The 12,269-nt window shown below is 40.9% G+C and overlaps 1 protein-coding gene across 6 annotated transcripts in view; it reads left to right on the top strand.

Moving 5' to 3' along the window:
* LPP (LIM domain containing preferred translocation partner in lipoma) overlaps positions 1 to 12,269 on the top strand; it is an 870,847-nt gene that overhangs the window by 107,348 nt on the left and 751,230 nt on the right. For all 6 annotated transcript variants that reach the window (XM_063916491.1, XM_063916490.1, XM_063916488.1 and 3 more), the window contains one exon: positions 5,328 to 5,394. The gene's annotated coding sequence lies outside the window, so the exon portion shown is untranslated. The remainder of the gene's footprint in view (positions 1 to 5,327; positions 5,395 to 12,269) is intronic.

Raw genomic sequence — 12,269 nt, 5'->3', positions numbered from 1 at the left:
CTATTTTACATAAGGGACTGATTTATTTCAGACTGGACATTTAAGACTTTTTTTGCTTCACATGTGAGAATGCATATTTAGAATTCCTGTCATATTTTTGTATACAGCAACTTCAGAAAGCTCCTAATCAATCTGTGAAAAGCTGGTTTGTGGTAACTTGAAACAGTCGGTAGGGTTTCTGCTTTCCCTCTAAATCAGGGTTTCCCAAGCTTGATACTTGGTGCACACTAACAGTCTGTTTTAAGGATATCCATGCTGTAGCACAGATGCATTGGGTATGATATATATGCCGGCGGCCGGGATCCCGACGGTCAACATACTGACTCCAGGATCTCGGCTGCCAGAATGCCGGCAGGGGGCGAGCGTAATGAAGCTGCCCTCACCACAGGTTCTATTCACACTCGACAACCTCGAGTGGGAGTAGCCCCTGTTAGCCAGGATTCCGGCTGAGGGCATTGTCAGTGGTTGGGATTCCGGCATTGGTATCCTGGCCACCGTGTTCCTGACTGCCAACAATGTAACCGAATCACTACTGCCAATGTGCAGGATGGGTCCTGGGATCACATCGCAGGGATATGAACGCCATTTGCGGGGAGGGGCGGCTGATGTTGCCGGAAACGGGGTGTCGCCCCCATGTTCCGGGAGTGGCGAGGCCAAGGACTGCGTCGCGAGAAACTGTTTTCTTGGCCTCTCAAGCCGCCCTACGATGGCAAGCCTGAATAAGCTCAGGCTTACTCAGCCTGCCGTTGCAGATGAACATTGCAACCGATGATGGCCGCAATGTGCATCCCATATGCGATGGCATTGCAAATGCAGCAAGGAGGTTGTATGCACCTCCTTCTGCATTTGCATTGCAATCCTTACTGATTTAGGCTCTCAGTCAACACTGCTTCAAAAGCAAAAAGAATTATACTAGTGAAGTATAATTAATCCAGCGCTCTTGGGCTGATTCACTAAAAGCAGCTGTTAAATAAAGGTAGTCAATCTTTATATAAATACAAAATGGATAAAAAGTGAAGGAAACAGTGCTTAGACTGCATGTGGTAGAAATGGAAACAATGTATTTTTATCACACACTAAAACGTTAAAAATGGTAACAAAGTGATTAAGAAGTAAATTGTCTGTTGCAACAGTTCATATGAAAAAAGGCAATAATGGCACAGCTTATTTTATTCGCATGGGACTTTAAGATGCAGACAAATTTTAGTGCAAGACAAGTTCTAATCCTAGGAATAATATGCCCACCTAGGCTGTAATCACCAGGTCCGTGGTAGTGGCGCTGACCCTCCAAGTGGCTTGTTTAATAGACAGATGGTACAATCCTATTTAGAGCTTTGGTCCTTAGCTGCAGTCCAGTTCCCTAGGTTCAGTGGTTCCCATTTGTAAATCCACACTGTGTGCTTGTCTCCCAGTTAGTGTCCAGTGCCCAGCTTCCCCGCCAACGCGTTTCACTGCGCATGTGCAGCTTTTTAAAAAAGATGCAAAATCTAAAGATAAATATCGTATGCTAATCATGTTGGAGTGTCTTAGCCGTGCTGGGTGTCTGTCATATGGTGTACAGATGCTCTATGTATGAGGACGTGTCTGTAAAGTAAAAAGGCTCTTTGTCTGCTATAGTGTTGGCCTAGGATCAGTGAGTTGTATGAGTGTAGAAAGAAAACTTGCAAGTTTTTTGCAAATTCTGCTGAGGGAGTTTGGTAGAACAGTGTATGAAAGTTACATAATGTAGTTGGTTCTTGAATTTGATTAGCTTGTATAAAGAGGTGAGTTTTCTAGGAATGCCTGAAGGTTTGGAGACTAGATAAAAGTCTTGTGTGAGGGAGGGCATTCCACAGAGTTGTTGTCAAAAAAAAAGCCTTGTAATTGTGAACATGGAATGTATTGAGTGTTGATGAGAGATCTAAATCTAGCTCTGAACTGAAGGGTTAAGTTGGGTGATATTTTGAGACAAGTGAAGAGATGTATGTTGGGCACAGTATATTAAGCTGACATGGTCTGAATGCCGACATTCCCAAACCAAGCACTAGGGTCTTCATAGGTCAGAATCAGAGGGGACTATTATTGCCCTTGTAAATGGTAGAGTACAGAGTAAATTTTTCTATTTATATTAAAATAAAAAATTATATTAAGAAAACACTTGATATATGTTCATAGTTTTGTGTACAATCAATCCACAGTAGATAATCTCTCATATATATATATATATATATATATATATATATATATAATTAATATAAATTCTGGCAGCACTCCCAACAGCAGAATAACGGTGCCTCTACGGGTCAAATGTCCACACCAATGTAGGCGGCACTCTGGAAAATAATATGGACAACATCAAGTTGTTGCTTCAACCTTCTCTTGTCCATATTATTTTCCGGAGTGCTGCCTACATTGGTGTGTATATGTGTGTGTGTGTATGTGAGTGTATGTGTATGTGTATGTGTATGTATATATATATATATATATATATATATATATATATATATATATATATATATATATATATATTATTTATTTCTTTGTGCTTGGATAGTTGGATCTGTGCATTATGGTGTGCAGTTGTTACTGCTATTGGCAACATGTCATTACTTATTATTATTATTATTATTACCAGATATTTATATAGCGCACACATATTCCGCAGCGCTTTACAGAGAGAATATTTGGCCATTCACATCAGTCCCTGCCCCAGTGGAGTTTACAATCTATATTTCCTATCACATGTACACACAGACACATTCACACTAAGGTCAATTTTTGTTGGAAGCCAATTAATCTACCGGTATATTTTTGGATTGTGGGAGGAAACCGGAGTACCCAGAGGAAACCCGCGCAAGTACGGCGAGAATATACAAACTCCGCACAGTTAGGACCATGGTGGGAATCGAACCCATGACCTCAGTGCGGTGAGGCGGTAATGCTAGCCATTACACCATCCGTGTTCATAGTTACTCTTCCATACATCTTTTTTTTTTTTGTTGTTGTTGCCTTTGAATAAATGAAATCTAAGTGTACACCCACTGGTCTTTTATCAGGGTGGGTGGAACTTATGCTCTGTACTTCTTTTTACCAACCTCTGGTGTTGATGATACTTGCCTGATACAACTGTGGGGGTGTAAAACATTTTTCTACTTCTTTGCCCCGCTTATGTTTGCAGTCTTGATTTTAATAGTAAATGGTATCATAGTTACTAACACCTCATACCCATTGGTGTCAATTTGTTTGTGTTTGAGTTTCTATTCCGTTGCATTTACCACAAGAGCAAATGGGAAGGCTAGGTGATCTCCTGCAAGGATTTCAAGGCCTGATTCCTGTTCTCAAGCTATACAGTAGCCGCTGCTAAATTTATGCATGTGGAGGGGGTTTAGGTTTAGGCTGCGGGAAGGGGAGGGGAGGGTTATGTTTAGGCTGTGGCAAGGTGGGGTTAGGGACCCCTGGGTAGGGTTAGGGTTAGTTTGCCGGATAGGAGGAAGAGTTAGGTTTAGGCTGCGAGTAGGGAGGGTTAGGGTTGGGGGGGTCATCGGGGAAAGATAAGGATACTTACCTTTCCTTGTCTGGATTCCCACCATCAGGATGCAGCGTCTGTGTTCTGACCACGGGCATCCCATACCCAACACAACTAAACACGTTTCAGTGTAATTCTCTGAGATTGCCCCTAGTATGGACAAATTGTTTTTGACTTAAGATAACTGTTTCAGTTTGCCCCTAGAAGAACCCATGTATGTCCCTGGTTAGATGAAGGATTGAAGAGGTAATTACCTGGTGAAATGGATGCAGAACACAACCATAAAAATAAATCTTTGTAGAATTATAAGCAAACTTGTCTCATGTAATTTGAATTGTTTAATGGAGAATTCACCATAAACTGACTTTAAATGAATAGAAGGAAACACTCCTGTAACGCCTATACTTCAGGTCATGGAGTTGCTTATAACCAACCACCTTATTAATTTTAACATTTCTGACTGCTTGTGATAGAGCACGCTTTGGTACCAGAGTGGTATACAGGTGCCTTTCCCGCCTTTTATATCTCATACAGGCGTAGTTGAATGGCTCAAGCATACATCTTTTCCCATAGTTGGGTGACTAATGTCAGATGGAGTGGGTCAAGCTGTCCACATAGATAGAGGGCATGGTAGTAGTTTGAATCCAGGGATGCACGGTAAGATGCAGCGCAGAATTGGTTTTGTCGCTGGACAGAACCTTTTTGCTTTGAGTGTTCCAGGTAATAAATCTTACTAAATAAGTAACGTGGGTAGGCAGCTATGGTATTTACTGTTAGGTTAATGTATGAAATGTATACTTATGAGCAGAGTTAGCCTGTAATGCAAATGCAGTCTTGTTCATTGTGTAATAAAAAAGGGTTAACATGCAAAAGAGCAATTATTGAGTTCTGACACCACAATTTATAGCGAGAGTGTGATTAACAGTGTTTAGGTATGTTATTGTTAATTTTGTATGCATCCTATTTTGGGCAGTTAGATATTATTTTTTTATTTTTTATTTATTTTGTTTTAGTTCCCATTGCAACCACAGGGAATTTGCATATAGTGGTGTGCATAAAATGCTACAGACCCTTTCTCTCCTTATTAAAATGACCTACAATGATGCAGTCTGTACCTTGTTCGGAATCATCTAAATGGCCCTTTTTCAGTCATGTGCAAAATTTACTGGTTTAAAATGGTAACGTACTAACCTTGGATATCCCCACCTCCCGACCCCTCATGTGCCATATGCCCTGACATGTCGTACACTGTAATCAATCGCAATCAACATATAGGTAGAACTTCTAGTGATTGCTGTTCAGTAGCAAGAAAGTTTTTTCTGTATTTTGAAATGCGTTTTGTTCGCAAATTGTGATCTATGAATAGAAAAGTCATAAAAACGAAAGGTCTGTATAATCTTTTTTTTTTTAATAATAAATACTAGTAGAAAATAGTATCAAGATGAGGGATCCTCTGTAAATGTGTGCAGTAGTAGCAGACACACACACACACACACACACACACACACACACACACACACACACACACACACACACACACACACACACACACACACACACACACACACACACTGGAATTCAGTCTCCAGATACTGCTCTTTTTAACTTTTTTCCCAAGCACCAAAACAGGGAAAACCAGCGAAGGATGATATTTGACAAGCTTCTTGGTCATGTTTTCCATATTTGGAAATGTTTACCCAAAGCACTGATCTATTGAAAGAGGAGGGGAGGTGAGTCAGGCTTTGGAAGCAGGATATGAGTGCTTTAGTAAAGTGACATCCCCCTCCCTATGTTTCTAAGCTTTCCTTGTGGTCTCTTTCAGGTTTAGCACCCCGGTAACTGTGGATCATCCTTAAAAGAAGTGTGCTTAGAGAGAGAACAAGTCTGAGGTAAGTGTAATAATATTTTATTTTCAAGGCATATTCTGTTAGGTGGAGATCATCTTATGTACCAATTGATTGACTGGCTGCTAATTTAAAAATTATACATACTAACTGTCCTGCAAAGGAACAATAGTCTGCAGCCACTTAGTACATCTGTAACGTAGGTGATTTGTGGACTGGAACGTTCTGCTGCAACACTACAATAGCAGCGTAATATTGTGATGGGTCCTGTATAAAAATAAAAGCACTATAGCTGCAACTTTACAAAATGCTGCATAATAAAACTTTGGTGTTATGTTCTCCTCATAATTTTGGTGGCCATCTTTATTTCTCATAATCATGCAGGAAGTCTGAGTTGAACCATTCTCACATGATGCTTGGGCCTACTGCTGCTTGTTGGTGAATTCATGTCATACTTGTGCAGTCATAACTGCTATGATGTATTCTAAAATGCACCTGCTGTTTTAATAGGCTTAAAATGTCTGTCTGCTTGTTGCACCTTTTACATATTTTCTGTCACTCAAGTTCATTCTGTTTAAAAAATTATTTTAGTGACTGCAAAAGAGAAACCTGTTGTCCAGCAAAGTATTAAACCAAAGTTGGTAGCAACCATTTCAAGGGTTCTTTGTGATTAAGCAAATGTTATACTTTTGAGATTACTTTTGAGAGACCTTTCATTGAAAGCAAATTAATGTAAACGTGTTCTGTAAAGCTTTACTTCACAAAAAATACATGGGCACATGCAACCCACAAAATATTCCCCTACTAGGGCCGTTATAGCTGCCATACTTACTAGAGAACATAACCAAGAGGAATTCCTGAACCCTATATTAGGTGTTCTTTGTAGGTCTTCTCATGCCCACTGACCAGTAAGACAGTAGTATATAATGGACCAGAATACTTTGATTTTTGAATTGACATTGTTTAGATCAGTGGTTCTCAAACTCGGCCCTCAGGACTTTCACGTCTTCCATGTCACCCAGCAGGTGCACTGTGTATCACCAGCTGTCACATTTGAAAAATCTACAGGAGACCTGCAAAACATGAACCGTGTGGAGTCCTGAGGACTGAGTTTGAGAACCTGTGGATTAGATGTTGAGTTCTAACTAGCAAGTTTGCATAGCCATATATTACAGTTGTTGTCCTTGTGCTCTGTTGGTACTGAAGGCCCCTACCATTCCTGTGGTATTTGTAGGTGTTGGTATTTCAGTTGACAGTGTGCCTCGAGAAACTCCTTCCTGCTGGTGCCTTACAATTGGTTATTTCTTTTGATGTACATTTTTCCTGATTTACAGGTTTCAAGGTCTGGCTCCTGAAGTCTACCTAATTATGATATTGTAATATTCACAATTGTTTGCGTAAATGTTATTGCACCTTGACGCAACATGAGATTTAGACATTGCTCCCACTTTATAATGTCAGTTTACAACAAAAGCCACAACGGTGGTACAGCACAGTTTTCATTATAAGGAGAGTAAACTATAATGTATATAAGACATTTTAATTTAAAGTTGTGCAGAGAATATGCCCATTGAATGGATGATTATAAAGAAAGTAGTGATGAGCGGATTCGGTTTTACTCGGTTCTCAAAACCGAATCTTATTGGCTCACTGATGTCGCGTGTTTTGGATAGCCAATAATATTCGGTTTTGAGAACCGAGTAAAACCGAATCCGCTCATCTCTAAAAGAAAGAAGCACTGTTGTATACCCTTTTCATGTTACCTGGTGTAATCTATTCTATGTAATCATGCTAAGAATTAGCTTAAACTGTTCTTCTACTCTTCTCATGTAATGTCTGATCTCGGCATTGTCTGTGGGAAGCTGGATTAGAAAATCTGTCAGAATTGCGGTTGGTACTGTGGCATAATGTGCTCTGTATAATTTTATATAATGCAAATTATAAATGTTACATCAATGCTGATTGGTTGCCATGGGCAACTTCTCCACTCTTATCACTGCTTCATACATTTACCCTAATATGAGGTTCAGGCTGTTAGCTAATTAGGGCTCTAATATTATGTTTTTCAAGTATCTCAGTTTATAATTTCTGTTTAATCCTAAATATAAGGGGGCGATTCAATTGCTTTCCCCCACAGCTGCCACTAGGGCGCACAAAATGGAGCAATTCAACTGTTTCTCCGTTTAGATGCCTGTCGGCAGCAGTGGTGACTTTTCTTCTTGCAGTCTCCTGAGATGCAAGAAGAAATGAGTGCAATAATTAATAGGTGCCCAAACCAATTGAATTCCTCCCTTGAGTCCCACCCAATGGCCTGAGCCTCTGTAACTTATTACAGAGAAACCATATTTACCTATCTGCACAGTGGGCTTTGGTGTGTGTTTTGTAATTAAAGATATTTTGCCGGTATTGTCCTTGCCTAAAAATGCATATGGCGTCTGTATAATACTAGCTCTCTGTTTTAAGATATACCTATATTCATGAAAATCTTCTGTATTAATATATTTACTAAAGCCTAATGGAATATCTTCAGAGGTGACAGATAGCTGTAGAAGTTTTGAAATCTCTGAACAACAACCTAATTAGATTGTGTTAGAACCACACAGTAAAAGAATGCAGGGCAAGCAGGTCTATTCTAAAGTGCAGTGACCCAAAAATATTTGCCTCCTGTGACCCCTGTAGCTGACAGGTAGCTCCAACATGCGTTTGCAAAGCTAATTTTTATTTTGACAAACTAAATACGTAGTGACCACAAGATTCAATAATGTCAAAGGGCCTGATTCATTACCAATTGCAAATGTGAGGTTGCAGGCAGTGAGAGATTTATCTGCAGACTGCGTATGTGCTGCGAACACATTGCGCATGCACGAAGGGCAAAATGCGATCGCCTTGCGTATGCAGCCTAATTGTAAAGTGAACGCATTTTGTTTGGCAGGAAGTTACCATTTGTGGGTGGTAACATGGCATTTGTGGGGAGTGGTTGGTAAAACATAGGCGTGTTATGGCCGTTTTGGGCATGTATCTGGTATCATCTGCAAAGCTACATCCAAAAACATGGCGCCCGGTGTGACAGCATTCTCATTGATTTGAGTATGCGGGGCTAAGCCACAAATGTCGATGGTGTCCTTTATTTTGTGTATGCATTGTGAATCCGCTAATGCCAACGGTATCTTTTATCCTTTTTGGGCGGCTCTTCACATGCAAATTTTAGCAATAGCAGATTTGTGAACATCACTATCTCAGCCTCAATAGCGATCCATAGTGAATTAGGCCCTAAGATCGTTACGTGTTTTGCTTGCACCTGCGAAGACTCATTCAGCGTGTTCTGATTGCACTGCTTGTAGAGTTCAACACAAAAATATAATGGGAGTGGACTTAACAGTTGGCGAGAAGGTGTTTTGAGGACTATCTTTTGTTGTATTCCCTGGATGACTGCCTGAAGCGCTTTCAGAACATACACATGCTATCCTTAGAGATGGTTAGCAGGAGTCGTGTCTCCTTGTACAATTTTAGTGTCTGGCTGTTTAGTATTGCAGTTCCCTCTGTTAACTTTAATGTTGTAACTTTCTGGATTTATACAGATCTTGCCTACTTTGAAGTAAGTTTATACATAAATGTAGTGACAAATAAAAAAAAAAAATACAATACTTGATATACAGACACATGCATAACATGTTACCCCTGGACATTGTAAGGCCTCCTGTTTGTTATACCCCTTTCACACCACACAAATAACCCAGTATTGACCCGGCATATTGCCGGGTCGGCACGGGTCAGCGTGCGGTGTGAAAGGGGCCTTGCCGAAATCGCGGGTCGCCTGACCCGGCAATTCAACCCGGGTATAAAGCAGTGTTATACCCAGGTTGAATACCGGGTCATTGGCTGCGTAAACAGGCTCCCGGTTCGATGGGAACCGTTTACCTCATCTCCGCGCCACCTTACCCAATCTAGTAATCTCCCAGCGCCGCCTCCACCTCCGCCGCTGGCTCCGCGCCCCCCCCCCCCTGCTGCCATGGCAACCCGCCCGGGTCAGGAAAGCCTGTAGCAGCTGCCAATGCTGGATCCCACCCGGGAAGGACCCGTTTCCAATTCCCGGGTGGGATCCGGCATTGGCATTGTGAAAGGGGTATAATTCAAGCAAGGTTACATGTGTAGGTGCTAAATGTAGAACGGATATACTCCTAATGCCCACGCACCAAAATAATGTGATCTAGTGCAAAATATTTCCCGAATTTACAATTAAGAACCAAATAAAACAGTGCTAGATGTGGGGGGGTGTATAATATATTATGCATAAATTGTATGTATGGCTCTTCAAAGGAGAAACACAAAGAACTGGTTCAGATTAAAATAACTGATATAAAAAAAACAACAACACAGAAATCTAGGGGTATATTCAATTAAAGTCGAATCCATTCCGACATGTATTTGTCGGAATGGATCCGACAACCCCTATTCAATCCCATCTTAATTCGACTTTTTCAAGTCGAATTTAGATGGGACGCAGAGGAGGAGAAGAGGGGCGAGCTGCGGGGGGACAGACGGCGGGCATACAGGGAGGATCAGCGCTACGGAGTAGCGCTGCAGCAGGATGTCACTCAGCCGCCCGACCTCAAGGCAGCTTCCACCCGGCTTCAGCAGCGTGGTGTTCTTGGGGTGATGGGATGTGTTGGGTTTGCGCCAGACATAGCGTTTTCCTTGGTGGCCAAAAAGTTGGATTTTAGTCTCATCTGACCAGGGCACCTTCCTCCATACATTTGGGGAGTCGTCCACATGCCTTTTGGCAAACTCAAAACGTGCCTTCTTATTTTAACTTTAAGTAATGGCTTTTTTCTCCATTCTTCCATAAAGCCCAGCTCTATATAGTGTACAGCTTATTGTGGTTACATGTGCAGACACACCAGTCTCTGGTCACATGTGCAGATACACCAGTCTCTGCTGTGGAACTCTGCAGCTCCTTCATAGTTACCTTTGTTCTCTGTGCTGTCTCTCTGATTAATGCCCTCCTTGCCTGGTCTGTGAGTTTTGGTGGCCAGCCCTCACTCAGCAGGTTTGTTGTGGTACCATGTTCTTTCCATTTGAAAATTATGGCTTTGATGGTGCTCTGGGGGATCATCAAAGATTTGGATATTTTTTTGTAACCCAACCCTGACTTGTACTTCTCAACAACTTTGTCCCTGACTTGTTTGGAGAGCTCCTTGGTCTTCATGGTGTGATGCCTCTTGCTTAGTGGTGTTGCAGCCTCTGGGGCCTTTCAGAAAAGGTGTGTTTATACTGAAAGATCATGTGACACTTAGATTGCACACAGGTATTCACCCCACAGGTATTCACCCCCTTTGTCATTGAGGGGGGCGGGGGGGGAGTTTGGGGGTCAGATGCCGGTGATTCCCCCCCCCCTAAATATAATAATAATAAATATAATCAATAATAATTTTATTTATATAGCGCTCTTTCTCCAATAGGACTCAAGACGCTTAACAGATACATAGCATAATATAGTACAGAAAATAATATTAACGATTTTAAGAACAACCAGACTTGCTATGGGTGTCCTTGAAAAAAGGACGCGGTGATTTCTCTAGATATCACAATGTCTGATTTTCTTCATCGCTCCTTTAATTGAATAATTAAAACACCACTGCTGAGGGGAAAAAAACACGCTTTCAATTGAATATGCCCCATGGGGTAAACATACAGCATCCACACCATTTTGTTGGTTTGAGTAGAACCATGGGACCACAGCTGTAAATCAGCAATGATCATCACTGTGCTACCCTGGTTTTTCAAATGTCACCTTAGTTGTGGGCCAGGATTAAAAGGTGCACTAAGTTACTGATTGTTGCTGGCATTGAGTGTTTACGTACAACATGAAATGGAATTGTGGGAGAAGACTGAGACTATGGGCATGGTGGTCCGTATTCCAGCACATGAACTGTCCAGTCAGTAGAGTGTTTTTGACATGTGAATGTGTTTTCTTTTGCACGTCAGATTAATAAGTAAACCCATTAAGAGTCACTGCAGAGAACCTTTCCGGCTTTAATTGCTTAATACTGGACTTGTAGGTAGATAACAAGCTGCATACATTAGAAAATATCATAACTCCTGCCACCGTATGGGAACGTTTACATTAACCTATGTCAATGTGATGATTTCTTTTCATATTAGATGGGTTTTTTTTAAAGTTTTTTTCCCCCCCTGCTATCGAAGTATTATTTTCTCTCTTTCCAGAACGTGTATGCAGACATGTTTTCTGTATTTGGGTTTGTAGGAAACCAAGGTTGCATAATTATATCAACATATTCTGTAGGAACTTGTACTGCGATAATGCTAAATGTCAGCAAACCATAAGAAGACAAAATAAGGTTCCCTTGTTTGTGGTGAATGTGATCCCAGATGACTACTGGTAATGCCAAGGTTTTAGTTCTCTGTGTTGTAATGCATAAAATTCAGTCTGTTGGAAAGTGTAATACAGTGTGCAATATTCATTATATTCCCGAAACATTACATTTTGTGATTGGCTTACTATTCTATACTTCTTAACTTGTCTTCACAGAGATACCCATTTATCAAAGGTATGTTTTATTGCATAATTACTGCAAAAACACTTTTTTTTTTTTTTACTAAGTGAGGAGAGATGAAAAATTAGCAACCTATACAAAATATGATGAACACACTGGATGGTTGTAGGATTCAAATTTAGAGACTGAGAAATGGATCACTCTCTTGCTACATACATCTTTGTGCTCTGTGTCAGGACGGGTTGTTTACTTTCAGCCACATAAGGTCTTAATAAAATTGCAATAGCAACCGCACCGCCATCAGGCTTACAGAAAGTGGGAAATGTAAACTTGTCGTTCTTCCAATGCACTGAACTGCAAGTATCTTTCATACTATGGATGAATTTGGTTGTTCTAAGACACCTG

This window comes from Pseudophryne corroboree, chromosome 4 (assembly GCF_028390025.1).
Source record: "Pseudophryne corroboree isolate aPseCor3 chromosome 4, aPseCor3.hap2, whole genome shotgun sequence".
NCBI classification, from domain to species: domain Eukaryota; kingdom Metazoa; phylum Chordata; class Amphibia; order Anura; family Myobatrachidae; genus Pseudophryne; species Pseudophryne corroboree.
This window is presented reverse-complemented; position numbering and strand designations above follow the sequence as displayed.